This window comes from Schistocerca nitens, chromosome 9 (genome assembly GCF_023898315.1).
Source record: "Schistocerca nitens isolate TAMUIC-IGC-003100 chromosome 9, iqSchNite1.1, whole genome shotgun sequence".
NCBI classification, from domain to species: Eukaryota; Metazoa; Arthropoda; class Insecta; order Orthoptera; family Acrididae; genus Schistocerca; species Schistocerca nitens.
The window spans coordinates 176,458,628-176,473,468 of record NC_064622.1 but is presented as its reverse complement, the minus strand read 5'-3'; the positions used below and the strand labels follow the sequence as shown (position 1 = coordinate 176,473,468).

Sequence of the window (14,841 nt, the reverse complement as noted above, 5' to 3'; positions counted from 1 at the left end):
GTTAAGTCCCATAGTGCTTACAGCAATATGAACCATTTTTGAACCACATCCAATCTCAAAGGTAACTAACGCTCACGATCGTTACAGCGTGTATTTAAAGCAAACGTCATTTGGCTAGTGACTAGTTTGATGAAGAAGTATCTTCGGCTAATAAAATTTCATGGATAATGATACAAATCGAAAAGGAAATTATTTAAATCTTCTCCGATCGCACATAGCGACATCATAAGAAAATGCAACTACGAGCTCTTAACAAAATGAGCTTTCCCAGGTACTTCATACAGCGCCAGTGTAAAAATTGCATGTACGCATTTTATCGAATAAAAAAGGTTGTAACCACAGCGGGTAAACTACAAATCACGATCCCTCCTCAGAATTACCGAACCTGCCGTTGTTTGTAACATACCCCACGTAATCTCAATAACAGATTTAAACATTATACAGTGTCCAACTACAAATGATTAATGAAACACATGTAGTACAATTAGCAGCCATAATGCACAGAAATAAAGTTTCAGGTTCCATAGTCTCGGCTGATAAATTACCGTCACATGTTGCTAGCGCATAAATTTCTATTGTGTTATATTGCTTCACTTGTGCACATTGGATATAATACATACTTACTATTTGCTCTTTTCTTCATTTCAGGTGTGTTTCGTGGATTTCATGTGGCATCTTCCATGATTTAAAAATTTGCGTAAGGTATGTGGCCATACAGTCTTACTGAAATTTTGAAGTATTTGTTTGGAATTACCTTAAAATATAATTTACAACAGGTGTCGTTTTGAAACTGGACTTCCATCTCCCTAGAAACCTCTTTTCTGTCAAAAATCAAGCACAAGAAAGAGCTCCACAGTTTTGCGTTACTGTTGTCTTCCAGCGACTCAGTAAGTTTTATCCCGTATGTTCATCCAGAAGTAATGTTGTGACTGGCCCACACGGGTAGCCGCGCGGTCTAACACGCTACTTCCCGAGTGGGAAGGCGTGCCGGTCCCTGGCACGAATACGACCGGCGGATTAGTGTCGAGGTCCGCTGTGCCGGCCAGCCTGTGGGTGGCTTTTATGGAGGTTTTCCATCTGCCTTGACGAATGCGGGCTGGTTCCCTTATTTCGCCTCTCGGTTATATTATGTTGGTGATTATGCGCGAACACTGTCTCCACATACGCATACACCATAATTACTCTACCAGGCAGACATTTGGGGTTACAGTTGTCTGGTATGAGACGTTCCCAGAGAGGCGGGGGGAGGGCACTGGTCCACTGGCGGCCGAACCGCACAATAGCCCTGGGTGTGGGGCGGCGGTGAGATGGGTGGACTGCTGTGGCATGTTGTGGGGTTGTGAACCACTGAGGGCTACGGCGGGACAAAGCCTCTCCGCCATTTCTAGGTCCCCGGTTCAATACAAAATACATACAATACTGACACGTACTGTTACAGATGGATCATGTCTGATGGTATTCAGCATTCAACCATACAAAACATCCAGTGTGTGTCTGTATTCTTCGCTGCAATCCTGTATTACTGTAATCACAGCTTCCCTGTATTAGTATTACTTTAGGTTACTTTGAATGAATTCCCTTGATTTCATTCTTCCGTACCAATCATATTTTTACTTTTATGTTTATTTTTCAATTATTCTTTTCGAGCTTTGAAAATTCGTCATTTTACGCCCCCTAGTTTTCAAAGAAGGGATAGTTAATTAATCTCACTGTTATTATAATCTTATTTTCACGTCTGGAAACTAAAATTGACCGTCTCTACATACGTAACATAGAAACACGATTCTTGCGTGGGATTCGGTGAAACACGGCACTAAAGGCAAAGACTCGAAGGACTGGCTGTCTTCAGAATACCGCAAAACATTTCCGCTGAGAACTACAAAACCAACAGACTGGTTACACTTGAAAAGATGCTCTTGTTGTTGTAGTCTGCAGCCTAAAAACTGATTTGATGCAGCTCTCCATGCTAATTTATCTTGTGCGAACCTCTTAATCTCCAAACAACTACTGCAACATACATACAATGTGCTTACTATATTCACCTCTTGGTCTCCCTCTCCGGTTTTTACCCCCTTCCTCCACCCACTTTCCTCCAATATTAAATTGGTGATCCCTTGATGTTTCTTTATTTTTCTTCAATTAACCTTGTCTGTGTTACCTGAATTATATAAATTTGTATGTATGTAAGTGTCGTGCATGCATATTTTCTGTTGTTTGGGTATTGTGCCCAGAGAAATCAATATCTTTGTAAAATCAGTGATACGTATAGTTCAATGACAATGAGTAGAGAGAGATTGGTGGCGTGAGTCTGTGTGTATGGATTTATGAAAATAAGGATTTTAACGACTGAAGGATTAAAATTTTGTGAAAAAAGGCCTATAAAGAGGAATATAGAACGTGTGATTCTAAATGACTGAAGTCGTTGACATTCTGCAAATTATTTATGAGCATCGGGGAGCCGACGTGTTATCCATAAATGAAGAAACACTTTTGTGAAGGCGTTGCAGATCTCATTGATTTATGTGTCTTTTCTGTTTTATAAAGGATTGCGATCGTACAGTTATGCAGGGTGACGATGTTAAACTTTCAGGGATGACGAAGAAGGGTACATTTATCAATCTGAAGTAAGGAACCCTGGCCCGGAAACGACCGAGTGGAGGGCTGTAAACGAAAATCGTTCTGATACCTTTGACAGTGGATCTCTTCTACTGCAAACACGTTGCTTTCCATATTTTTATGAGGTTGTATGGACCAAACTAAGAGAAAAATGTGTATTAAACACGCGCTGTAATGTGCATACCTTAAGAGCTATGAGCAATTGTTCGTCTTTGCTACTGTGAAACACGTGTGTATTTTAGAGCCCATGTCTACCATACAATTTTTTCTCGTTTTGGTCCATACTATCTTCTCCCAAAACGTGGTAGGTAAAGAGCTTGCACTAGGGGTATCACAACGATTTTCGCTTACAAGTTTCTGCTCAGTACTTGACATATTTGTAGGTGTCCTGGTGTAGCTGGCGATATGTAAAGGGGTAAACGATTTTGGAACAAATATTAACCTCGTTAATGGCATACATCATTAGAATTTTAACGTAAACTGAGGAATATTGATACTGTTATATGATTTTGTTGGACTAAGTTTACTCCTGTGTTCTGGTAACACTGCAAAAGAAATTTATCATCCTCTGTGTGGGCCACGACTACGGCTGATCCTGGAGCGATTGAACGAAATTCATTTTCTATGGCACAGATTTCTTTGAGATTTAATATTCTTACCATAACAAGTCCCAGTTTAGCGATCTATGTAAGTTGTTTGTACGTATTTCGAGAGATGGGTTTTCTTAATGATTCTGCCAGCATAGAGGGAACTATGGACACACCAAGACCGACAAATACTACCGACATTTGTGTAATTTCTTGTGTAGGGCTACGAATCTTTGCCCCTCTTAATAAATTGCGATTATAATCAGATCTGTGACGAGCGAGATTAAATTATTAAGTGATCAACTCGATTTTGTTTGAAATACGTCATTTGAACATAACAGGCGAAGGGGATTTTAAGGTTTAACGCCATTTATTACTGATATGGATCTGTCGCCTGTTTTTTTTTATCCTTTGATCATTACGAACGGAAGTGGGGAAACGGGAAAGTGCCAATCGGTGAGAAGTGAGGAAGGCGGTGTAAGGGAGTTAGTTGATAATGCAGTACACATACACTATTTGTACATAAAGTTAGTAATAGTCTTTCGCCAGGAAGCATCTCACCGAGTGCGATCTTAACATGCACGTGAATGATAGCCCATGTAATTTCAGTACTCTAAGTATCGGGTAAAATTAGGTTGAAACTGGAGTTTCTGTTTACTAATTGGCATTTTCTTGTAGAGAACGAAGGATGCTTTCTCCTCTGCGGCTTGATCGACACCTATTTTCGACTACAATTACATTTCATATGGAAACCAATCCGATATCAGTGTAATTGAATGTGGAAAACAACCGAAAATCGGTGGCGATTGTAGCCTCAGTGCCAGGCCAAGGGTCGTTCAGTCGGCACCACGATTCGATATGCATTTGCCTCCTGCTACTGACTCGCAAATTTCTGCTGAGAAATTTCCGGTAAAGAAACACATTTTGGGTATTGTCCGTTCGAGCACAGCAACATCAGGGAACTTGATTCAGTTGCTCACCTACCAAGATCTCTAGTCATTGCGTAATAGTTCGGATCATAATGTTTAACTACAGGACCTTCCGTAAAGAGCTGAACAATCCAGTCCACAAATCAGTGGAACACATGTTTCGACATCTTTACTTTTCCATTGATTATCAGGGAAATTGCGTTTTGTTTGTTGAATTAAAGTTTCATGGTCCACTCTTTTTCAGCGTGAGATCTGTACGCGGGTAAGCCAAAACGTTATGACGACTGTCCATTATGGAGCTGAAAGTCGCCTGATTCGCTGCGGGCATGTGACGTGATAAGGAATTTATGTAGAGTGTCCCAGAAATGTTGCGGCAAACTTCTGCGCGTTTTAGAGAGTTACTTGAGGAACAAATTGAGGATAGGAACCGCGGGACTGCTACGGTCGCAGGTTCGAATCCTGCCTCGGGCATGGATGTGTGTGCTGTCCTTAGGTTAGTTAGGTTTAATTAGTTCTAAGTTCTAGGCGACTGATGACCTCAGAAGTTAAGTCGCATAGTGCTCAGAGCCATTTTTGAGGATAGGAACCCGCGTCCAAAAATGTCTTCCAACGACTCTAAAGAGCGTCGAAGTTACAGACGCTGGCGTCTGCGACTAAGAAAATTTGGAAATTTGTGGTAAGGTCTTATGGGACCAAACTGTTGAGGTCATCGGTCCCTAAGTCTACACACTACTTAATCTAACTTAAACTAACTTACGCTATGGACAACACACACCCATGCCCGAGGGAGGACTCGAACCTCCGACGGGGGGAGCCGCACGGACCGTGACAAGGCGCCTAAGACCGAGCGGCTACCCAGCGGCTGCCTGCGACTAGACAACAACTTTGACAGCAAACGTGACTTTGTACGCTGTCGGACCGTAGGCACAACGTTTCGCAATGTTATTCGTTATTCAGTGATCGCGAATGATCGCCAGTATCATCACTGGAGAAGATGAAGCTGTTGCATGGTAAGGCCCTGTATCCTCTGAATGCAATACTCTGTTGCCTCAGTGGATGATGGTTCTGGACACAGGTTACCATCTGTGGTCTATTTTTCTCCTTTATACCGAAAAACGTTGAAAATTTTAGAGGGTTATAGGAGAAAAATAAACTGCAGATGGAAGCTTTGTCCGAAAATGTCATCCACTGAGTCAACAGAGCATAGCATTCAGAGGATACAAGGCCTTTCTATGCAGCAGCTAGCGCCATGTTCTCCACTGGCGATTGCGGCAATCAGTCGCGATCAATGAATAAGAAACGACTTCGTGAGACGCTCCGCCTTCGGTACGTCAGCGTACAAAGTCACGTTTGCTGCCCAAGCGGTGGCGTAGTGGCAGGCGCCCGTGCCTATAATTTCGACGCTTTGCACCATCGTTGGATTACGTTTCTGGACACGGGTGCCTAATGTCGATTAGTTTCTCAAGAGACCCTCTACAACCCTTCGAAGACGAGACACGTGGGAAATCTTTCTAGCAAGGGTAGCAAATGGGCTAAATTCGCTGTCATAAGCGACTTTTGCAAAGGACAGTTTATTGTGATCAGGACCGGGCGAGGTTGGTCCACTGTTCCGTGACGCTGCCTTGAGGAACTATGTAAAATGGTTTAAGGAGTGACAAACCACGAGTAGGCGACAACGTGTTGGACGCCTATGCCTCATCACTAAACGTGGAGAACGGAGGCTAGGTGGCCCTGTTAAGCAGGATAGGTGGCTACATCTGAAAATCTGATGACATAGCACAGTGCTAGTGCGGGAACAAGTGGTTTCTCATAACACCTTTCAGCGCAAATTGTTGAATAAGCGTCTCCACAGCCCTATCTGTTTCCATGTTGACGACGTTGTCAGTTACGGACCATGGACAAGTGATATCAAGTTTCCTGTGTGGGTGAATCACGTTTCTTTTTACACCAGGTCAATGGTCGTATCCAGATATGCTGTTATCCAGGAAAATCTGCATTGCGCGACTGACTCAGACCGGTGGGAGCAGTGTTATGTTATGGGGGACATTCACACGTGACCTATGATAGGAATCGCAGGCACCATGTCAGCTGTAGACAACAAGAAGATTATTGCGAACCACGTGCATCCCTTTATGCTTTATGCCTTTCCTGAGAGCGATGGCATCTCCCTGTAGGATAAATTTCGTCTCACAAGACCCGAATCGTTGTACAATGGTTAGAACGGCATAACAGTGAACTCACGTGGATGTCTTGGCCACCAAATTCGGCAGATCATCACTAGATGCAACCCATTTGGGGGACGCTATCGAGCGTCATTTTCGTGACCACAAACCACCCGTAATTTATGGGAACAGCATGATATGCGCGAAGGCATCTGGTGCCACATACCTCCGGAAACCAACCAACGACTCATGGAATCCATGCCACGCTGGTTTGCATCTGTGTTGCCTTCATCAGAACGTCTGCAATTAATCGCATTTTTTAAATATTTTACATACTGTATAATTTATAATTTTTTTTACATTGACTATTGTACTCACGTCCTGAAGTTGTAGACGGACATAGCCCAAATTTGAGAAAGCTGTTACTACTGTCCGTAATTGTTGGATGTAATATTTTTTCAGCAACATTTTAAAGTTGTTCGATGATTTAAAGTTGCACGTATATAATAACACATTTTTATTTATTATTTTGACAGTTGTACAAATTCAATTTTGACAGCAAATTGTTTTCTCAAAGATTTTTACGTTGTTGCGAATCGCCTATCTATGGAAATGTTATTGATGTGTTTGTAATCTCTGTTGTTTTGGTTGTCCGTTATTACAAATGCATCAATAACAGTTTTATAGATACTCAACTACAACAACACAAATTTTTTTTGAGGAAACAACTGCGACATAATACAATGATAAGCCAAAACATTATGACCACTGCCCATAGCGACGTTGGATGCCATCCGTTGGTGTTGCGGGAACGTGACGGTGTAACAAAAGTGTGTAAGCAGAGCAAACACGGGCAGGGGATCACCCTATGAAAGATATGGACTGAAAATGGGGAAGTACATTGAGATAAGCGACTTTGACAAAGGGGAGACTATTATTACGCAGAGTCTGTGAACGAGCATCTCGAAAACGGCGTAGCTGGTCGAATGTTGACGTGCTACTCTCGTGAAAATCTACAGAAAGAGGTAGAAGGACAGTGAAACCACCACTAGGCTAAATGGCTCTGAGCACTATGGGACTTAACGTCTATAGTCATCAGTCCCATAGAACTTAGAACTACTTAAAACTAACTAACCTAAGGACAGCACACAACACCCAGTCATCACGAGGCAGCGAAAATCCCTGACCCCGCCGGGAATCGAACCCGGGAACCCGGGCTTGGGAAGCGAGAACGGTACCGCACGACCACGCGCTGCGACCCACCACTAGGTGCTGAATGGTTGTATGTCCACGATTCTTCACAGAATGTGGGTTTCGGAGCCTTGTCTACTCTGTAAAATTGGGTAGTGGTGATCTGTGGCATCTCTGCCGGTTGAGCACAAAGCTGCTGCACGCACAAGTTTTTCGAAGCACACCGTTCATAGTACATTGTTGAACATGGAGCTCTGCAGCAGACCACCCCTACGTGTTCACATGTTGACCCAACGACATCGTCAATTACGATTGCAGTGGGCACGGGACTATTGGGATTCGACAGTCGATCAATGGAAACGTGTCGGCTCTTCAGGTGAATCACATTTTTGCTACAGTAGGTTGATAGTCTTCTCCACAAGCGTCGTCATCGAGGTAAACGACATATCGAAACGTGCAGCGCCCCACGGACGCAGCCTGGTGGGAGCAGTATTATGCTATGGGATAATTTCTCCTGCGTTTGTGTGGGAACTGTGGTAGTAATCCGAGACACACTGACAGCTGTGAACCACCTGCATACCTCCATGCTTGACATCTTCCCTGACGGCGACGTCATTTTTAGCAGTATAATTGTTCGTGTCTCGGAAGCAGAACCGTGCTACAACGGTTTGACGAGCATTATAGTGATTTCACGTTCATTTCTTGGCGACAGAATTCACCTGCTGTAAATCCTATGGAACCCATCTGCGTCGCTATGGGCTGCCATCATCGTGAATGCAAACCATCAGCTCGTTACTTACGCGGATTACGTAACTTGTGCGTAGATGCGTAGACATCAAATGCCATATACCTCCACAAACCTACCAACAAACTGTCGGATCCCTGACAGTTATGTATCTCGTTCCAAAGACTGACAAACAAGCTACTAAGCAGGTGGTCATAATGTTTTGGCTCATCAATGTAGGTTCAAATGGTTCAAATGGCTCTGAACACTATGGGACTTAACATCTGTGGTCATCAGTCCCCTAGAACTTAGAACTACTTAAACCTAACTAACCTAAGGACATCACACACATCCATACCCGAGGCAGGATTCGAACCTGCGACAGTAGCGGTCACACGGTTCGCCGGCCGGAGTGGCCGTGCGGTTCTAGGCGCTACAGTCTGGAACCGAGCGACCGCTACGGTCGCAGGATCGAATCCTGCCTCGGGCATGGATGTGTGTGATGTCCTTAGGTTAGTTAGGTTTAATTAGTTCTAAGTTCTAGGCGACTGATGGCCTCAGAAGTTGAGTCGCATAGTGCTCAGAGCCATTTGGTCACACGGTTCCAGACTGAAGCGCCTAGAACCGCACGGCCGCAAAGGCCGGCTCATCAATGTAGATGCTGTAGGTCCTATAATAAAGAAACTATCAAGGTTGTTTGTTATGTCATAGATAAAGAAGTTACGGCTTGAGTGATAGAAAACGAAATCACCGGACAGTTGCAAAAGGCCCTAAGTAAACGATCAGACAGCTGTCACGATGAGTAGTTTCGTTTTTCGATTGATTTGAAAAGGCCACTCCCCACTCCCGTTCTTCTAATCATCGGGCAGGGAAACTCTTTCCATGAGATCAAGTGCTGTCAACAGTAAATATCCGGCAAGCTAGCCATCTTTAAGGTCGGAGCATGAGAAGAAGCTCTTAAAAGAATTCGACTGTATTCGTTTGTAGCAACCTGATGCTTAAATATCAAAGGAGGATCAAACATTCTCATACTACTATAACGCTGGGTTGTAATAAAAAGAAACTCAAATGTATACTCTTTCTTAGCAGAATTAACTTCTACGTTCTTGCTAGGTCTGTGTGCTCAACATATCGTCGATCTACTTCTATTTGATCGCTGTACTGTTTCAGTGTTCAAATAATACTTTTGTAATATCAAATAAAAAAGCTCTTCTCGCGATACCGCGAACGACGATCGCTTCTAGCATCCTTATCATCGCCTTATTGTTAAAAAATGCGCGTGTACCACTTGAGCTTGTAACTGAAGGCCTATCTCGTATGTATGAGAGCCATTGATCATTCCCTCCCAACCAACGTTCTCATAATCATTAACTGTTTGGGTATTATTCTATTTGTAGCTTACACAGTGTTTTGATTAGTTCAGTGGAGTTAGGAAGGTAGGACAAAGGTACCGGCGAACTTGAAACGTTGGGTGGTAAATCATGCCTGGATAGCCTAAGTAGTAGAGCATTCTCCCGCGAAAGCAAAGGTTCAGCATTCGAAACCCAGTCAGCCACACAATTTCAATCAGCCAGGACGTGTGGATGTATAGTAGCACGAATGGTTGTAACCGTAAATAAGAATATACGGAGGATAAAAAACCTATTTATCCATTATTGCGTAAACTGAACGTCACATTAGAATTACAGCACAACTGAAGAGTGGAAATGAGAATTGTTCTAAGCGACAAAACTCAAATTTGTCATTAGCATGGAAGAAACAGTGTGTCTGTTTGTACGGAACTGATGTGCATCCAAGAAATTGAGATGTTCTGATGTCAAAGAATTATGCTGCTCACCGCACCGCCGCAACACACAATGAGACAAATTAGAAAATGAATACTTTTTTAAGAACGTTGCAAATGCCATGCCACGAGACTGTTTCTGTGCACAAATTAGGAAATTTTTATTTACATAAATAGAGAAGTCGTCTACTTCGAACCGACGGGTTATATTCGTTGTTGTTTACATTACGTCCTGGCTATTGTTCCCACAACTGATGTAAACAACAAATTAATATAAGCGTGAACAATTATCTAAAGACGAAACCTATCGATTCCTAAACGGTAACGGCACTATTCCTTTAAGTAAATAAAATCATTAGCAATGGCTGATGGTTGTTTACTTCTTTGCAAAAATCAACTAGTATTTTGTTCACAGCCACGGTCTTAAAAATGTGAGTTTTGGACAAAATAGCAGGAAGAAAGTTTTTGTTCCAAGTGCCAGTAACACTAAGGTACTATTATGTAAAAAGTAAATTGAAAGTGAAACTTTTCTTTTTTTCACCAGTTAAATAAGTTTCAGTGTTCCTTGTTTTGCTTATTATTTGGTGAGGTTCAGGACGTGTGTATCCCACATCCCCCCCCCCAACTCTTAAATGAGGGAGGCGCTTGGACTGCTCTCTGGATTATTCTCCGCTTGCCCTTCTTGCCATCTTCAAACGGTTTCCAGGCGATAAAACGTTTTCCCTCTGAGGAGAGGAAGAGTCGGAGAGAAAGTGTGTGGCAGGTAGACGCTCAAAGTCAGATTCCGTGTTTTTTTGTCTTCTGTAAAAATACTCTAAACGTTGACTGGAGTGAATAATTTACTCAAAACTCACTGTTCTCAAAACTGTGTTTTTATTTGAAGTTAAAAGCGATCCGAAATGACAGATAACAGATATTTCATCTAATCTCTAGTTATTCGTATTTCCAATGCGTTTTCCTAGTATAAATCTGTCTGTGCAAGAAGATAAGTGCTGCAGCGCGTGAACTACAAGGCACGTCTAGGTAGTTTAGTAAACTGGCAGGGGGCTTACAGATAACGAATGTTAAAAATCTATTTGAAGAAGAATATCGAAAACGTGAAGTAGTCTCGAATACTCTACGCTGAAACAGATTAGTCTGCTGAAACGAGTTGTTCGTAATAACTCAGATTGCAACCTGTCAGCGGATAAGCACAGTTTTAGTAAATATTCCGAACGGCGGCGACGGAGACTCGTGTGACTGGTATGAAAATTTATGAAAAAGGAGCCATGAGAAAAATATGCTAATGTTGATGGGGCTCCATATGCGGGGCGGAGACCAACAAGCTTAGCGGCAGACAACGTCTGTCAATTGCGACAGCTACCGACACAAGAAATGAGTCTCTGTGAGAGCGATATGAGAGTAATAGGTAGTTAACAAAGGCAATGGTTCAAATGGTTCAAATGGCTCTGAGCACTATGGGACTCAACTGCTGTGGTCATCAGTCCCCTAGAACTTAGAACTACTTAAACCTAACTAACCTAAGGACATCACACACATCCATGCCCGAGGCAGGATTCGAACCTGCGACCGTAGCAGTCGCACGGTTCCTGACTGCGCGCCTAGAACCGGGAGACCACCGCGGCCGGCTGGCAATGTTTAACTCCAACTTTCGCAAAGATTTTGGAGAGAGGAAAGGTATGCTCTCAACTTTTACAAATTTACTCGGGAGCAAAAAGCTATTTGGATGGAAAGTGCCACAGATTTTATTGGTACGTGTGGCAGAGACTCACCACAGGGCATGCGAGCATGCGACACTGACCCATCGGTTTGTGAATGAGTATGGTGGACAAGCATCACGGTCGCAGTATACAAGGTGAATTACCTAACAGGTGAACCGCGTATATTTCGGGCATGGGAGGCACTATCGATGGACAGCTTTCACAGAACTGAATTGTAGGCAAGGGCTCGTATTTGCAGCCAATAAACAGATTTTTGAGACATTGACGGAAGTTTAGTTATTTACAACAGCTACAATTTTCAGATGGGACAATGCCCATTGACAGTAAAATCCTAAAAGTAGCGTAAATGAGAATGACAACGGTATTTCTTGCAGGAAGATAGTGAAAGTAGTTTACGACCTATCGTATTGTGAACATTGTAAACACCGACAGCTGTTTGCTCCATGCTATGCGTATATGCGAGGCAACGAAGTTATATTTATTTACTTTGCGTTGTGTGTACACTGCGATCGTATTGCGACGGTCCTGTTGGTTACTGTGTGGTAACGGACGTAGCAGGACGTGCTTGGAAGATGATATTTCCCCAAACCGAAAAAAACAGATATGCTCGTGGTTTATAGTGAATGTAGGAAGTATGCCGTTCGTTCGTGTACCATGTACGCCGAAACGTGTCCCAGTAGACATCAACCTCTTCAAACTTTTCAACCACTTCAACCTCTTCAGACCATACAAATGATTTCAAACGACGTATTACTGCTGCCTGCACTGTAATTTCTATCTAAATGCAAGAACGTATAAAGCATGGTAGGCTACTAGCTTGTACGGACGCTGGTGTGGTCATTTCGAGCACGGGCTTTCAGAGTAAATTAGCTCTTAACGTGTCAGGCCCACCAGAGATACTGTAACCACGTCTATTTGTCCTTCGTTTGGCCTAGCCAATGTTCCATTTAACAACACGACACCTCTGGAGACGTATTAACATCTGCGTAGGGGTGCACATACGCACCCATGTGAAATTCACATTCGTTTGCGCTACCACATGGAAGAAACAACTGTCGGTGTTTACATTATTCAAACGATGACCCCTCTTAAAGTACTTACGCTAGCCTCATGCAACAAACGCCACTGACCTTTTAATTTAGTCTACTTTGGTTGTGGTGCTGTCAATAGGCATTACTCCACTGAAATATTTGTACTTTTACAAATAAATACATATTTGAAACTGTATATGGGCTGAAAAGGCGAACCACCATTACACTCTGTGAAATCCGCATGTCAGTTGCTGCTTCCCTTATCGAAATATCTGCAGGGCAAGTTTTAGGTGACTCACCCTGTACGTTTGAGAGCACTTTGCGATGGACATTCGTTGTCACGACTGATTCCAAAATATGCCTTCACTTCCAGTTTCCAGGCCAGCCGGAGTGGCCGTGCGGTTCTAGGCGCTGTAGTCTGGAACCGAGTGAGCGCTACGGTCGCAGGTTCGAATCCTGCCTCGGGCATGGATGTGTGTGATGTCCTTAGTTAGGTTTAAGTAGTTCTAAGTTCTAGGCGACTGATGACCTCAGAAGTTAAGTCGCATAGTGCTCAGAGCCATTTGAACCAATTGAACCAGTTTCCATCAGGTTTATAAAATTATAAAAAAGTGAATTATAGTTAATGCAAAAAGCTTTGAAGACGAGAAATATATTTTTATTGCTCGATTTTGTTTGTGTAAATATTGAATTTTTAGACAGATCTTGTATAATTTCCTAATATTAAGCTACTAACAATATATATGAATTCTGTTTTCAGCTCATAATTATTGTATGAAACGATCTTTCACGAGAAAAAAACGAAAGTCGCAGAAGAATGGATTATGATGTCTAGTAGCATAGTAGGCATACAGAAAAGACTTGCACCTCCGAAGAAATCTTTCCTCAATAGCAAACGTCAATTTCGTTTGGATATGTGGTGTGGCTGTTGGCGTGTCTGACACTGAACTTTCATAATCAGCACGTTACAAGGCTGAGGTGTCCGCCCGTGGTAGCTCAGTGGTTAGCGCGACGGAATGTCGTACCTAACGGCCAGGGTTCGATTCCCGGCTGGGTCGGAGATGTTCTCCATTCAGGTACTGAGTGTTGTGTTGTCCTTTCATCATCATTCCATCCCCATCGACAGGCAAGCCGCCGAAGTGACGTCGACTCGAAAGACTTGCACCAGGCGAACGATCTACCCGACGGGAGGCCCTAGCCACACGGCATTTCCATTTCAAGGCTGAGGTATGGACATTTTGAAAGTTGTTAGGACGGTTCTGTTCGTAAAGTCACTGACTGCATAAACTGTATGGAGAACTGATATTCTACACAGCATTAATCGCAACCAGAACATCGGGAACTTACCTTCAGAATCTTTTGAGGGGACATACCTGATTAAATATGGTCAGTCTTCCCTCATAGTAATGTATCAAGTATGCATCTACGACTTGTCAGCAAATATTATGAGTACTTCTTTAACGTAAAGTTCGTGATGTAACTTGAGATAACTGAAATGGAAGGAAGAGTCGGAATGAAACCCCATTGCGAAATATAGCCTCCCCCTTTCAAACCTTAGGACGGGAGACGTAGAAATTATGTAGCTATGTGATAAACGATCACCATCTACACTGTCACAGGCCCTCACTCAATGAGACACTGAGTAGAGCTTCAGACTGGAACTAGAATATTAGCGGAATTTCTGGTTAACTGGGTATTTTAAAAACTATCATATCTACTACCAATCCCAGTGAAAATCTAGTGTCAAAAATTTTTCTCTCCACAATAATTCACATCGGTTGCCCCTGGCAGATTAGGCATTACATACCAGTACGGAAATAACCTCACATACTGAAGTGGATGTAGAAGATGATCCAAATGAAACCTCATGTATAAAAAACCTTGTCTCGCGACGGAAGTGCTATCGAAAGGCGACAATTCAACCAAACGCTGAAAAACTGCTGGTTGAGACACCGTTCGAATAGAAAATAAAGGTATCAAATCGGAAAGGCAGATTACCGTTTAATACCCTGCCAGTTTCAAGACATTTTAATGGAGCAAAAGTTCGCAAGAAGAAACTGGAAGGAATTCTGTGTTGTTCTTATCGATGGAACCATC

General features: G+C 42.8%; 1 long non-coding RNA gene across 1 annotated transcript in view; it reads left to right on the top strand.

Moving 5' to 3' along the window:
• The window catches only part of LOC126203371 (uncharacterized), a 593,071-nt gene that overhangs the window by 179,108 nt on the left and 399,122 nt on the right, over window positions 1-14,841 (top strand). The window contains exon 2 of the long non-coding RNA XR_007540260.1: window positions 649-702. This is a non-coding gene — a long non-coding RNA (uncharacterized LOC126203371). The remainder of the gene's footprint in view (window positions 1-648; window positions 703-14,841) is intronic.